Source organism: Hypomesus transpacificus, chromosome 16, assembly GCF_021917145.1.
Source record: "Hypomesus transpacificus isolate Combined female chromosome 16, fHypTra1, whole genome shotgun sequence".
In the NCBI taxonomy this organism is placed as follows: domain Eukaryota; kingdom Metazoa; phylum Chordata; class Actinopteri; order Osmeriformes; family Osmeridae; genus Hypomesus; species Hypomesus transpacificus.
Genome location: NC_061075.1, coordinates 5,653,676 through 5,667,886, shown reverse-complemented (window position 1 = coordinate 5,667,886; position 14,211 = coordinate 5,653,676). Strand labels below are relative to the sequence as shown.

At 39.8% G+C, this 14,211-nt stretch overlaps 1 protein-coding gene across 2 annotated transcripts in view; it reads right to left on the bottom strand.

The window, feature by feature from the left end:
• negr1 (neuronal growth regulator 1) overlaps positions 1–14,211 on the bottom strand; it is a 218,204-nt gene that overhangs the window by 125,870 nt on the left and 78,123 nt on the right. The window lies entirely within an intron of this gene.

The following is a 14,211-nucleotide window of genomic DNA, read 5'->3' as shown; positions in this document are numbered from 1 at the left end:
TACATAATTACAGACTTGTAATGAAGAAAGTGATGATAACTGCACTAAACTTATTCAATCATGTAAGATGTGGATTTGTCACACATGTCACCGTAAGATTTGTTATGGTAGAATGCCTCAAGAAAGTGTAGCCAACAATTTGCATTTGGAACACATTCCTTCAGAGCTTAAGTGTTTAAATTCACTTGAGCAACACTTTATCGCTAAACATATTCCATTTATGAAACTATTGGCATTACCAAAAGGTGGACAAAATGGTTGCCATGGACCTGTTGTGTGTATCCCATCTAATGTCAATGAAGTAACAAAGATCCTTCCACAAAATGATGGAAATGATTTAATGCTACGAATTAAACTAAAACGCAAGTTAACATACAAAGGACATTATGAATGCAAACATGTTCAAACAAATCATGTCTACAATGCATTGCAGTACTTAAAGTTAAACAACAAATGGTATGATGACATTAGCATTAACAATGAATGGGTAAACCATTTGGAGAAAGTGACCGATGTGCTAATCAATGAAAATCAACAGGATATCATTGTTAACCCTCTAAATAACAGATATGATCATACACCTATGGTAGTATGTATATGAAACAAGCAGTAAATTCTGTGATAACATCGTGACATCACAGATGTCTACTGGATCAACGCATAAAAACAAGCCTTGCTGATGAAACAAACAGTGATTCTAAATGTTTTATCAACCTGAAGAAGAGTTGACATACATTGAGCAAACGCATGGGCTGTTTCTAGATACATGTTTACAGCCAGTAGATATTGCTCAAGAAGTTTTGGATCAGAATTTTGACTCTTTTATCAGTAGCTCCTGCTGAAAATAATCATCCCATAAGACTGTTAAAAGATGCTACCTATGAAGGAAAATGTTTTCCTGTTTTATACCCCACGGGAGCACCTACGTTCCATGACCCTCGAAAAGAAAAAATACACGTTTTAATGCTGATGGAAGATTCGCTAAAAACACAGACTATACAGGGCTCCAGACTAACTTTTTTTACTAGGAGCACAGTAGCCCCTGACTGAAAATTTTAGGAGCGCAAGCACAACATTTAGGGGCACTCCTTATATTAACCTGAAATGCATTTATTAATGTAACTAGAGAGGGTACAATTCAGTGGCAATTTTAGAACCTTTTTAGGAGTGCTCAAGCACCCCTAAATTTTTTCTCAGCACCCTGAACATAATAATATATATTTTTAAATATATTGTTTATTAGGATTCCTCCGTCAGGAGGAATTCACAAGTAGTGTCAGATTCACAACCGAATTAGCTCGAATGAAATTCCCTTACATGGCAAGTTTTGGCACCCCAAGCAACCTTTTTAAAGCACCACGAGTAAGCAGCAACCCAGTCATCGCGTTGTCCCGTTTTTATGTCCCATATATAAATAGGACAAAATTACAGCTGTTTGAACTTTAAGCAAATCTGACAATGGGTGCCATTGGAGAAATTTCTTATTTTCTGATCCAAAAACTGGTTGATCAAAAGTTTAAGTCTGTGAATGGCTTAGTAGAATGGGACGCAGTGCTGATGTGTGCAGGGTGACAGGTTCGAATCCAGTCAGAGGTACAAACTTTCTTTAAAAATTCTGACAGAAATTACAGTTTCAAGTCTTCTGGTTAATCCCAGTGTAACTATCTATTATGTCAATTTTACAACATTTTGACATTTTCAAGGAGGAATCCGACATTGCTGCTTGCAGCTATATTTATCATTTGATGTTGGTAGTTCATGAAGAAAGGGGCATCCTTAGTTTTTTAATTCATTCAATATTTTGCATAATAATAAATACATTTATTGATTGTTAACCAGTGAAATTAGGGATTCATATTAGAAATGGGGTTTACGTTTAGCACTTTTGCAAGGCACTGTATTCATGTCACATTCTTATTAGGGGCTGAGCACCCCTAAAGGTCTGATCCTAGAATCGCCCCTGGTACAATTTCTGGGGAAATTGTTGGGTGTGCCGGCGTCGGTTGCAGATGGGTCCTTTTTTTACTGTAATTTTTTACAACTTATATACAGACGCACCATATAAGCTTGAGTTTAAGCACATTATTTAATGTGACATTACGTACTGTACATGCAAGTCTTAGCTGACTTTAATCTATGATGCACTTTTCGAACAGTCCTCCGACACCACAACATGATACTTGCTGAGTATAACAGCTCAAACACAGGCAGGGATACAGTAGCAACGCTAGTGCTAAATAAGTATTTAGCTGCTAGGCTCCATGACGCCGGGTAAGAAGGGCTTGTGAAACTGCTCACCAAAAGAACAAAGAGGAACCACCTTGTCTGGCAGATTAAGACATGTTCGTAGGATCCTAGCGAAAAATAGCCTAAACTTTCAAAGACTTTTAGCTAGGTTTATAGGTACCTTGGGAAAAAATCCCATAAACGTTCCTAGACTTTTAACTACGGTCCTAATGCTGAGGGCTCGCTGATATCGCTGTCTTACTAGAACGTCGTATCTATGTGTCGTTGCTATCGTGTGCTGACATTGTGCACACCATAGACATAGTAAAGAGTAGACGCTGCATCGACCGCTACTGGCGCTGACGAGCCGTGGGGCCGCCATCGTGGAAAGGTCCACTGCTCAGGGCAATCTGTTTGGCATGGGCAATGAGCTGTCAGCGCAATAGGGCTGTCCCCTACTAAGATTTTCTTTGCTCGACCAAGACTCGACTAAAACGTCTGAAAATCGACTAATCGAACTAATCGACTAAACACTTTAAAAAAATAAAAAGTACAAACATTTTCGCAATCTGACTCAATGGCTGCTGGACATTACAGATTCAGCCACTAATAGCCTACTAATAATAAGACTAGGATCACCAGTCCTGTTGTAACTGAATTCCGATGGTATTTAGTATCTTTTACAATGTACTACAAATTAAAAATATTGTTTGTTTAACATGCATATCATCAGAGCGCGCTTTACACTGCCTGAAAACATGCAAACTTACGTAGAAGCTGAATGGGGAACGTTGCAACAGAGAAAGATTTTGTTGTCTTTGCCGGAGAAGATAATGGCCGGGTTTCCCAGATTTGTTAAGAAGCTCTTAGCGTTAACAGTGTCATTCCATTTGGATGTGATTCGTATACTAGGCATATTCATTTTTCAACCCAGCGCATTAGTATGATGGAAGTAGGGCTGGATCAACTTACGTTTGTCAGGTGGTAGGCTCCATCATATTCGACGTCGAACTATGAAAAATAAACCGTTGTCGGCAGAGTTTGCATTCAAAGTTTTTCGAGTCACCCGGTACTTTGTAAATGTACTTTAATAAAATGCTGCCATCCCACAGATTTCTTGTCATTTTGATTAATAACACCGACAAAGTAGGCTATGGCAGAGTTTGTAGTTCTGCAGCCAATTGTGCTCGTGCCGTGTTCAAAATACCAAACCAAAACAAAGTGCAGATTGACGAAAGGGAAAACAGTAACACCTTTTCTTTTAAATTCTATATTTTTAGAGTTGGTTTATTTGTCTTAAATAATATAATCTACAATTCCTGTTGAACATTTCGTTAGTTCAGCAATGATGACACAAGCGGGAATCAGATCTCCCACTGCCATATGGCAGCTCGACTAAAACATTTTTAGTCGACCAAGAGCATATCGACCAGAAAATCGACAAGTCGACTAAGTAGGGACAGCCCTAGCATTTAATTAATCATACCGAACTGAATACCAAACTGATTTTCACGCAGTTTGCTTTGCTGCAAAGGTAATACATGTAGCTATGATACAGGACATGGTTATTATTTTCACAAAATACCAAACCAAACCAATAGTATGGTAATGTTAAATCTTACTTGTGAAAAGTAATCCCCTGAGCCCTGTTTGCAATTATCCTCCGATTTGAGCAGAAATATGCTGCACAGTGCTGGCATCTTGTTTATTCTGATGCTAAGCAACTAGGAACTTGACCTTTCCAAGATGGCGGACGCATTTCTTACGCCCAGCAGCCAATGCGGCGTCTATTCTTTATTATGTCTACACAACACAGCATCTTGTGTCGTGTATATTATCTCTTAGATTTCCAAAGCAGAGAGAGAAAATGGGACTGTTACTAGACAAAGCACAAAAAGAAGGACATAAAGGCAATCTGGATGCCAAAGCTGCATTCAAATCACTTGGCAGTGTTTACCTTCATGATAGAGAAGTCTCTGCACAAGAAGCAGTATATAGACTGACTGGATTGCATTTAAAAAAACGCTCACGCAAAGTAACTTTCATACCGACAGGGGAACACCCTATGCGCATTTCAGTTTACCTCTCAGTGTATTAAGAGAAAGACAAAACAATGACCACAGTCAACAAAATACTATGTGGATGACAAGTGTAGTAGACCGGTATAAACATAGACCACAATCACCACCGTTTAAACCGTTGTGCCTTGCCACGTTTTGCTCAGAATATCGTGTCTTGAGTCAAAGTGAAGTTCCAAGTAATCCAAATGAATCTGTTGTTCAACTTCAGGACAACTATGGCTACATTAAAAAAAGAACACGCACGGAACCAGCTGTTATTAGATATGCAAGACTGTCACTCACAAAAGATCCAGAAATATACCATCATAGCCAGTTACAATTATTTTTGCCCCACTATGAAGACTGTGAGTTGAAACCACATTTGTTTGTGTCATATGAAGATTTTTACAATGTTGGGATTGTACATTAATTTAATGATGACTAAGACACAGTTAAAGCAATTGTTGATAACAACAGGTCCTTGTATGAACAAAATTCAGACAAACTAGATTATGCACAATCTGTTATGGAACAGCGAGGGGAATTGGACGATGCTTGGGCACAGATTTGTCCCCCATCTGAAATGGAACGCCTTCTATGTTTACAATCTCAGGAGATCATTGAACATGAAAATGATTGACATCATATTTCAAAAGATATTCCAGATTGGACAGAAACTTTGCATACAACTGGTAACATATCATGACTAAAGACACTGCTTGGAATATAATGACATCCTTAAATGATGAGCAATCACAACTTTTTTTCAACTACGTCAATGGAGTTTAGAAACTGTTAGGGGACAAAATCCACAACGAATACAACTTCACTGGTGGAGCAGGCACAGGAAAAAGCCATTTGATTAAAGCTATACATTATGAGTTGTCAAGAATTTTAGCACAAGCATGTACAAACCCTGATGATACTACAGTGCTGTTAACAGTTCCTACTTGAGTTGTCGCGTATAACATTGGTGCTGCCACCATACACAATACTTTTTGTATTGGCACAGATGTGCGATAACCTTACCAGCCCTTGGGTGAGGAAAAGATCAACTCTTTACGAGCTAAGCTTTCCAATTTACAATTACTGATCATCAATGAAATATCAATGGTAGACACCAGACTGTTTGCTTACATTCACGGAAGACTAAGACAGATAAAACAATGCGGAGATCATTCTTTGTTTGGAAAAGTGAACATTGTTGCTGTTGGAGATTTTTACCAGTTACCGCCTGTGAAAGGGAAACCACTTTACAGTGACATGCCAGGACTAAATATTTGGAACGATCACTTTAAAATTATACAGTTGACAAAAGTTGTAAGACAAAAAGATTCTACTTTTGCTGAGTTGCTAAATCGCATACGTGTCCATCAAAAATCAACCCCTATGTTGCCTGCAGATATTAAAACATTGAAACAGTGCGAAACAGGAGAAGAAATGAATGTGTTTCACATTTATGCTACTAACAAACAGGTTCATGATTACAACTCCAACATGCTAAATTCAATTTGAACCATTGAAGCACAAGACTTTGAGCGTAATCCCAAAACAGGACGTATGGAAAGGAAGTATGGCCACCACACCAACGTTTTTAATACTTATCTTCAGCCAAGTGTCTGTTTGGGCATTCAAGCTTGAATCATGCTTACTAAAAACATTGATGTTTCAGATGGACTTGTTAATGGTGCCTTTGGGACAGTTGTCCAAATAATGTATGATACTGACAAAGCTTTTCCCTCTCTAATACATGTTGAATTTGATGACAGCAAAATTGGACGGCAACAAATAACTCAAATGGACAAACCAAGTAATACTACACAGAACATCACAATCATTAAACCTGAAGAAGAGAAAGTCTCTAACAATGGTGGCATACGTCGGCAGGACCCATTAAAATTAGCATGGGCTTGTACTGTTTACAAAGTCCAAGGTCTAACAGTCAACAACGCAGTAGTAAACTTGAAAAAAATACTGCACCAGGAGAAGAATATGTAGCTTTACGTCGTGTGTCTTCTCTGTCAGGCCTAGTAATTGAAGACTTCAAAGAATCCGTTATTTACTGCAACAACACCATCAAATATGTTATTTCAACAATGCTTACCTTCATCTCAGACAACCCACCTTCAACTGAATCATTATTCACGATTGCTTTTCATAATATCCAAAGTCTCAATGCACATTTTACAGATATGCAAGCAAACAAAAGTATACTGAAATCCAGTGTTGGGAATAACGCGCTACAAAGTTATTTTTACAAAGTAACGCGTTACTGTAACCACTACTTTTGGCGGTAACTAGTAATGTAACTCATTGCTTTTTTCAATTAAATAACGCAGTTACATTACTGAAATTTAAATGGGCTTGTTACTCGTTACCTTTTTCTTGCATGAATTCCCCAATTTCCTGTTTTTAATCTAACTTAAACAAGTTTACGGTGACGCAGTGTATGAATGAATCACTCCGCATTTTAGACAAGCCCACACAATGGCCGACAGTTCGGACCGTGCAAGCTTTGTGTCATGGAAATATCGACATTATTTTTCACTTGTCCAGATCAAGTATAAAAATATACTGGTTAGTTGTAGTTTGTGTGCAGGTGCGAGAACTTTATCCACTGCGAAGAATAGTAATTATAATCTTCACAAGCACCTAGTAAAACAACACGCTTCTACAAAGCTAATCGTGAAAGAACCCAGTGCTAGCTCCGCTGATCAAGCAGTCGGAGCCACTTCATCAAAATAGCCCAGGCTTGATTTTAAACAGAAGTATTTCCAGTCTCTAAGCCAGGAAGAACTAAACAGACTGATTGCCAGGTATGTTGTCAAGACATGCGACCTATGTCAACAGTTGAGTCCGTTGCCTTCAGGCAACTGATGAGAAACATACAATGATATAACATTTGACAGTTGTCGTGTCCCACACTGTGCCACTGCAACACTAAAATAGAATAACTATCTGTGTGCGTTAATTTGATAATAGAAGCGGGGAATTAAAAGTAACGCAAACGTTACTTTCCCTTGTAACTAATTACTTTTCTATGCAGTAACTAGTACAGTAATACAGTTACTTCTGAAATAAGTAACTGTAACTAATTACAAATTTTCGGTAACGTTCCCAACACTGCTGATTAATAAACTAAATTTTTTGAACTCAAACTTTAGATTTTACTGGGGCTCAGCAGATTTATACTGGGGCACGTACCCCAGTAAAAAGGGTCTAACGACGCCCAAGAGCGTAGTATTTGTAGCCCAATGGTTTGAAGTTCAAGCAGGGTGAAACTTGCTGTAAAATTTCCTTTGCCTTTTTGCAAACATCCAATACTACAAAAGATATCAGCTTCAACCTACCTGATACTAACCAACCGATTTCTTACATGTTGATAAATATATACTGTATAATTTTTACTTGGAACTTTAAAATCTATTCCCTTGCCATAGGGTCTACCTTAAATATTATTGAAAATACCAAATATTTTTCATTTACTAATATTCACAACGTCCACGAAGACACTGGCAACTGATTACAACATCAACAACTGAAATTACAAGCATCAAATTAGTCTGTGGCCACCTGGACTCAATGAAAACAAATTAATATAATTGATTTGAATCACTGTCAGCCAATCATACAAAGACATTCCGTGTCTTGGCAGCATGATATAGTGCCACAGTGTTAGTACACAGGACACAAGCAAGACAACGTATGTTTAATTCACCCGAGACAAGCAAGACAACGTAGCCTATATTTAATTAGCAGAATTAGAGAGATTCGAAGACTTGCCCGATGCAATTTCCAGTTGTTGTACTACATTATACAAGTAAGTAAGCAATGTAGTGGTAATAAAATGTGTGTGATTGGAAATGTCCTATTGTTTAACAAGACTGTGGTTATACTTTAATTGATTTATGTTGTTGACATGTAGGCTAAACAATTTACTGTCGCCCTTATACTCTACTTGACAATTTACTGTTAACTCGTGTTATTGCTGATGACAATTAAGACTTATGAAACTTTCGGCACTTACCTAACCTAGGCATAAACAACGGTGGTTGGTGATGATATACGTGTTCTTTGACATTGAATAGCATTTAATTATAGAGCAGGCTAGTTAATTGAGTGGCAGGCATGGCACTCCAGAAGCGAGCGTCATCGGCTCATTACCACACCGCTGCAGCACAAGCCCAGGCCACAGGGTCGGCCCAAGCCTTTATGGGGCCCTGAGCAGAATTGATTTGGGGGCCCCTCTGAGTCGCTTTAAAAATAAATTACATTGAACTGTAATTTAATGTGCTTTTGGGGGCCCTCTGGTAGCCACGGGGGCCCTAAACAGCCACTTAGTTCGTTTAAGCCTTGGGCCGGCTCTGCCAGGCCAAGTCCGATAAGACGGCATTAAAAGGCCGCGCGGATACGCATATACTCACTCCGGTTGCATGATCAGCGCTGGTGCCGCCATCCACCATCCCCTTCTCCCACTTGTTGTCTGTGTTCCATCCATCAGGGAGATTATATCTCTTGCTAGAAGTAATTATACTGAGTTTCATTTTAGGTAATCAGCGCGAATAGCAATATGTCGCATGACAGTAAAACTGTATTCACACTTGTGGTTAACGTTGCAATAGATCCGCAGTTGACATGCGTGCCAAACCGTGGGCTGTGATCCGTGGGGATTAGGCCTATAGAGGTCATTTTAGCTGGCCATTGACTGAAATAATAGCCTAGTTTACTATTTGAAATTGGGAAAATGCATTACAAAATGTTGAACTGATGCTGTGATAATTGTTTTGATCCTGAATTTCTCAGTAGGCTTATGTGTATTGTAACCGTTATCTCTCTCATGTTTGCTTCACAACAATTGTTTTCTTAAATTTTGGAAACAGTAACTTGGTGACTAATGGTGTGCTTCACGACAGCCACTACGAGTAGTCCCACAATGACCTTTCCTCAGAACGCGCTGATTCTGTGTCTGTAGCTTTAAATGCTAATGAGGAGGAGAGGGGCGGCAACATGCGCTAATGTTTACGGATGTATCGCAATGGCTCGTTGCCCCTGTTGCTGTAAGATGCCTCGAATTTAGCCCATCTGATCACCCTGGTTTGCAGAGCTGCACACTCAGTCATTTCAATGTGGGGAAAGGTGGATATCGCGCGCCATAACACCAACAGCAGAACGGTTATCCACATAACAACGAAGTGTACAACACTGTTACAGAATGTGTATTCACACACATACTTGATGCTATCTACCTTTACATTAGCGACAGTACCTCAGCTGTTAGCTGCAGAGCTAATGTTACAGCCAGATTCTAAGGGTAGCAAGCAAGGTAACCATATAGTAAGCATCAGAATTATATGGCGTTAGTTGACTTACTTGTCCGAGGTTTGTAGCTGGACCAAGGAGAGTTAGTAATGATCCAAAATTTAATTTCAGACGGTCAGGAAGGCCAACTTTGTATTGGCTCAAGTTAAGGAAACAGTGGGGGCTGAAATGTTTGCCGCAGACATGCAAAACTTTGGGAAGTTGTGTCTGTGCATTTCCAGCGAAAATAAAATTCAGATACTGGGTGTGCAGAGGCTCGGAATAAAAAAAAAACGTATGCTTCATTCATTTGCTCACCATGGAAACACCGATATCGCACTTGCCCTTGCACAGTCGTAGCTCAGTTTCTCATGGCCTGGCCAAATTATCAGGGCGGGCAAAACAGAGAGAGGGGAGGTAACTTTCCTCCTTGTGACGTCACAAGGAGGAGATTTTCAAACAGAGCAATTGAGCCTTCAGTTTCTCAAAGGCGGAGAAGAACACCCAGGGCTTGTTTTAAACCTATCGAAAATTCTAGCCATTGGGGGACCAAAGACAGGCTAGGGGAAATCATATTAATGTTACATAACCTCATAAAGTGAAGTTTTCATGTCATGTGACCTTTAACAGTAAAACAATGTTTGAAATTGAAAAGTTTTGATATCTGTTTTGGCCTTGTTGTGGTTTTCAAATAATGCTGCTTGTTAGCCAATGCTAAGCAATAAGAATTAAGGGACCTGTCATGCAAATTATTAGGCTGAATGCCAATACTCCCCCTTACCCCTTCCCCTTAGTTTTGCGCGTTCCCGTGAGAGCTAATGGTGTCCCAATACTCTTTTTGAGCTAGGGGTAGGGCTAAGACAAAGGGGTATACACCCCTTAAAACCAAGTAAGATCGGGAGCTTACTTGAAACCTAGGGCTATATGAATACTGCGCGACTGGCAACATTGGCAACCAGATCATCCAGAGAGTCCGATAAATTTAATATTTTCGGCTTAATTCATTGATTAAAAAAATTAAGACTGTCTTGTTTTGTGATATACACAGTCCTGTACAAATATATTTGCAACCATTTTCCTAATTGAAACGTTTCCAAAAATCGCTACTTTGATACGCTAATGTTACAGTGCTGATTTGCAGAACAGTTCTGCATTTCTCTGACTAGCATGTCTACAATTTTAAGTAAACTCCATTGGCACCGAATTTCGTTTGATATGAGTGCATAACACTACTTGCTTTGGAGATATCGATACGTGCTAGATGACGTACCCGTAACCAAGTGACGTCCCAATTTCTTAGGGATATGTAGCCCTTACCCCTCGGTTTTGAGGGCCAAGGGCTAGGGGTAAACTAAGGGCTAGGGGTAAGGGGAATCGGGATTGGCCCTAATCTTGTTTCATTGTTTGCCTTTTAAGTTAAATGTGGTTGTGAAAATAATGGAGAGGGAAAAAGGGAGTAGCATCACACGAGCGAATAAACCAATGAACAGGACCTCATATGCCATTTCAGACAAAACTGGCTCAATTTTAATAACCGTTTGGGGTGACGAGTCACTGAAAATCGAGTGGTACCAGTTCAAAAATGTCTCAGTGAGGTTTTTCAATAGCTAAGTGACTCTTAATACTACAACACCACGTTCGCAATTGTGGACAATGAAGGAGAAGCTTTACCAGCTGCAGACAATGACACCACCAATGACACCACACAACTTCAAGGAACCATTCTACAAGTAGCAGTGACAGTTTGCTACCTTTGTCCACAATGCCATCAACTTGCCAATGTCAACGTGTCTACCTTGATGACAAAATGTGACGACTGTAAGGCCTTTTGTACAAACACCAAACTGACTAATGTAATTATGGGTAAAATTGTCATTGAAGATGACAATCAAAACCCAGTTGAGCACACAATGACTTGATTCGTTCACTTGTCACTAAAAAGACATTCTGGATAAGGAAGAGAGAATTATCGCAGACCTAATGCAACATGACATGGCTGATGTGACGGCAAGAGCACCAGCAAGACCAAAATGGCACAGAAGTAAAAACTGCCTTTTTGTCATTTAAAATCATGTTCACTATACTGAAGCACTTTCCTTAATTTGTATATTTCACTTTTCCTTTAGGCTAATTGAAGCCTCAATATTTGGACTACATAGACAACGTTGGTGTCAAAATGTTTGTCTTGGTCTTGTTATGGTTTCTTCCCTTTAGCACTTATTTTTGGTTGTTCACAATGTGTACTTCCGTTTTTGGCTACCTGCAATGCTTTGGGGCTATCTTGTTGTTATTATCAGTGACCTATGCACTTTGTAAAGCTCTCTCTTGGAAGTCGCTTTGGATAAAAGCGTCTGCTAAATGAATAAATGTAAATGTAAATGTATTGGTCCCGATTGCGTTGCTTGATAAGGGTTTACGTTCCATTGCACGGTTTAGGCTGAAATTATGTTTTTGTGGCGAAAAGTGCCTTGTCTGGCAGAAGGGACCTCAGTGCTAGCCTAACACAACTTAAGCACACGTTAGCAACGACGCATAGATATGTTGTTCTAGTAAGACAGACAGCTATAACAGCGAGCACTCAGTATTAGAAACTTAGCTAAAAGTCTAGGAAAGTTTGGCGTCATAAAGCCGACCAGCTAAATACTTTTTAGCACTAGCGTTGCTACCTGCATATACCTACAGCTGGCAGCTGTGCTCCATTTTGCTCCTAGTGTCACGTCTGTGTGTGTGTTCCCCTGTTTTGGTTGGCCCGCCCCCTCCAGGTGTTTCTCGTCTTGTCTGCTCGTTAGTGGGGTATTTAGTCCGTTGGGTTATGTTTGTCCTGTGCCAGTTCGTCTTGTGTGTTTCTACCGAGTGTTTCCGCATACCTGTTACCTGTTCTGTTCCTGCCTTGTGCTCAGATTTCCCATGCTTACACCTCGATTGTCCTGTCCACGACTACTCTACCTGATACCGGATTGTACCTTCGCCGCCTGCCTGTGCACCGATCACCTGCCTGTCCACGACTACTCTACCTGATACCGGATTGTACCTTCGCCGCCAGCCTGTGTACCGATCACCTCCCTGTCCCTGTTATGGAAGAATTCGAGTGGCACTGTTTAGATCTGAATAGTCAAGGGATATGGTTTCAATACAATTTATTTAGACTGTACAATTCCATATGATTAAACAAAGCTTTGCTGATCAGTCATTAACGAAGGAGGTGCCATCCACACAGATCGTTCGTAAGAGTGATAGAGAACTATCACACATGCACTGCCTTATATAAACTTTAGATCAAATGGCATTCTATAAGGTCAATCAATCAATGTAGCAAACTCTGTGATTGGCTAACTCAACTAAGTGACAGTTTGAAACAATACCAAGTGTCCCAAAGTTCTTTGATGTCACAGCTCTCTCCAGAGCAGTTGATAATAAAGCCACAGGGGTTGGCCAGCCAAATGGTCAACTGTCCTTTGTGTGGTCATCTTCAAACAATACTTTTAATTAACACAAACAATGAAACAGGACACAGTCCTTCTCTAGCCAAAGTTCAGAGCAACTGCCTTACACTAACCAGAGGACAGAAGGCCATATAAGATGCTTCACCCATCCCCCAGGGCAAGCTGCCCACAGAGCCATCAGCACCTCACATTCCTTTGAACTCAACTTAATTATCTATCCTTCCTGTCTCTTACCAATGAACATAGAAGCTTATAGATTTCATACACATACATCTATGCATATGACCAACATTTCTACAACATCCGGACTACTCTGCCGTAAATAAACCCTATTCTTGGAAGCGACCTACTGTGTCTGAGTCTGCATCTGGGTCTACCTCTGTGCGTGAGCCTTGACACCTAGTCAGACCTAGCCCCGCTAAATTGTAGAGCTAGCTAACTACTACACTTCTGTTGTGTGGGAATCGCAGCAGCTAACCAGTCGAAGGGCATACCAAAATACAGGAGCACACCCCACAAATCCCCAGAAATTTAACCTTCTTGTGTTTAGTGTGAAATGCTCCCACACCTTGGATGACTTGGTCGAACTGATTTCTCTGCAGCCGCCATGTGTTTTAGAACAACGTTACGGGTCTCTCCGATGGTCTTTCCAGTACCTCCGCTCTGCTCTTTTTATTTGTTGCTCTGCTCTGCGCTCAACTCAACTAAAAAGAATACTCTAACTTCTCCGCGACTTATTGAGTGGTGTAATCGTCGCGCGGCACAACAAATCGATTTTGTTGATTCGTTGTTGCAGCCCTATGATTTTTAAATACAACTGATGCTATGATCTTAATCATACCTGCACAATCTACGTTAAGGGAACGATAAAATTGTTATAGTTTATTGAAAACATGGTGTACATGACAGAACATGATTAGACAATCTCTTTGTTCAATAATAACCTTCACTTCAAATGAAATGTATCAGTGTAACTGTTTCTCTGATTGAGAGTGAAAATGAATGACAAAAGGTTCTCCTAAGTGTAACCATTAGCTACCCAGTATATAATAAATAATATACTGGATGTCGTCAGAGATATTTTAAGATCCAAATTTATGTAGGCTGGAAGATCTGTAACAGGATCCAAATGATACAAACATACAAAAACGCATACATTTTTAAAAAGGAGACAAAGTATTCTA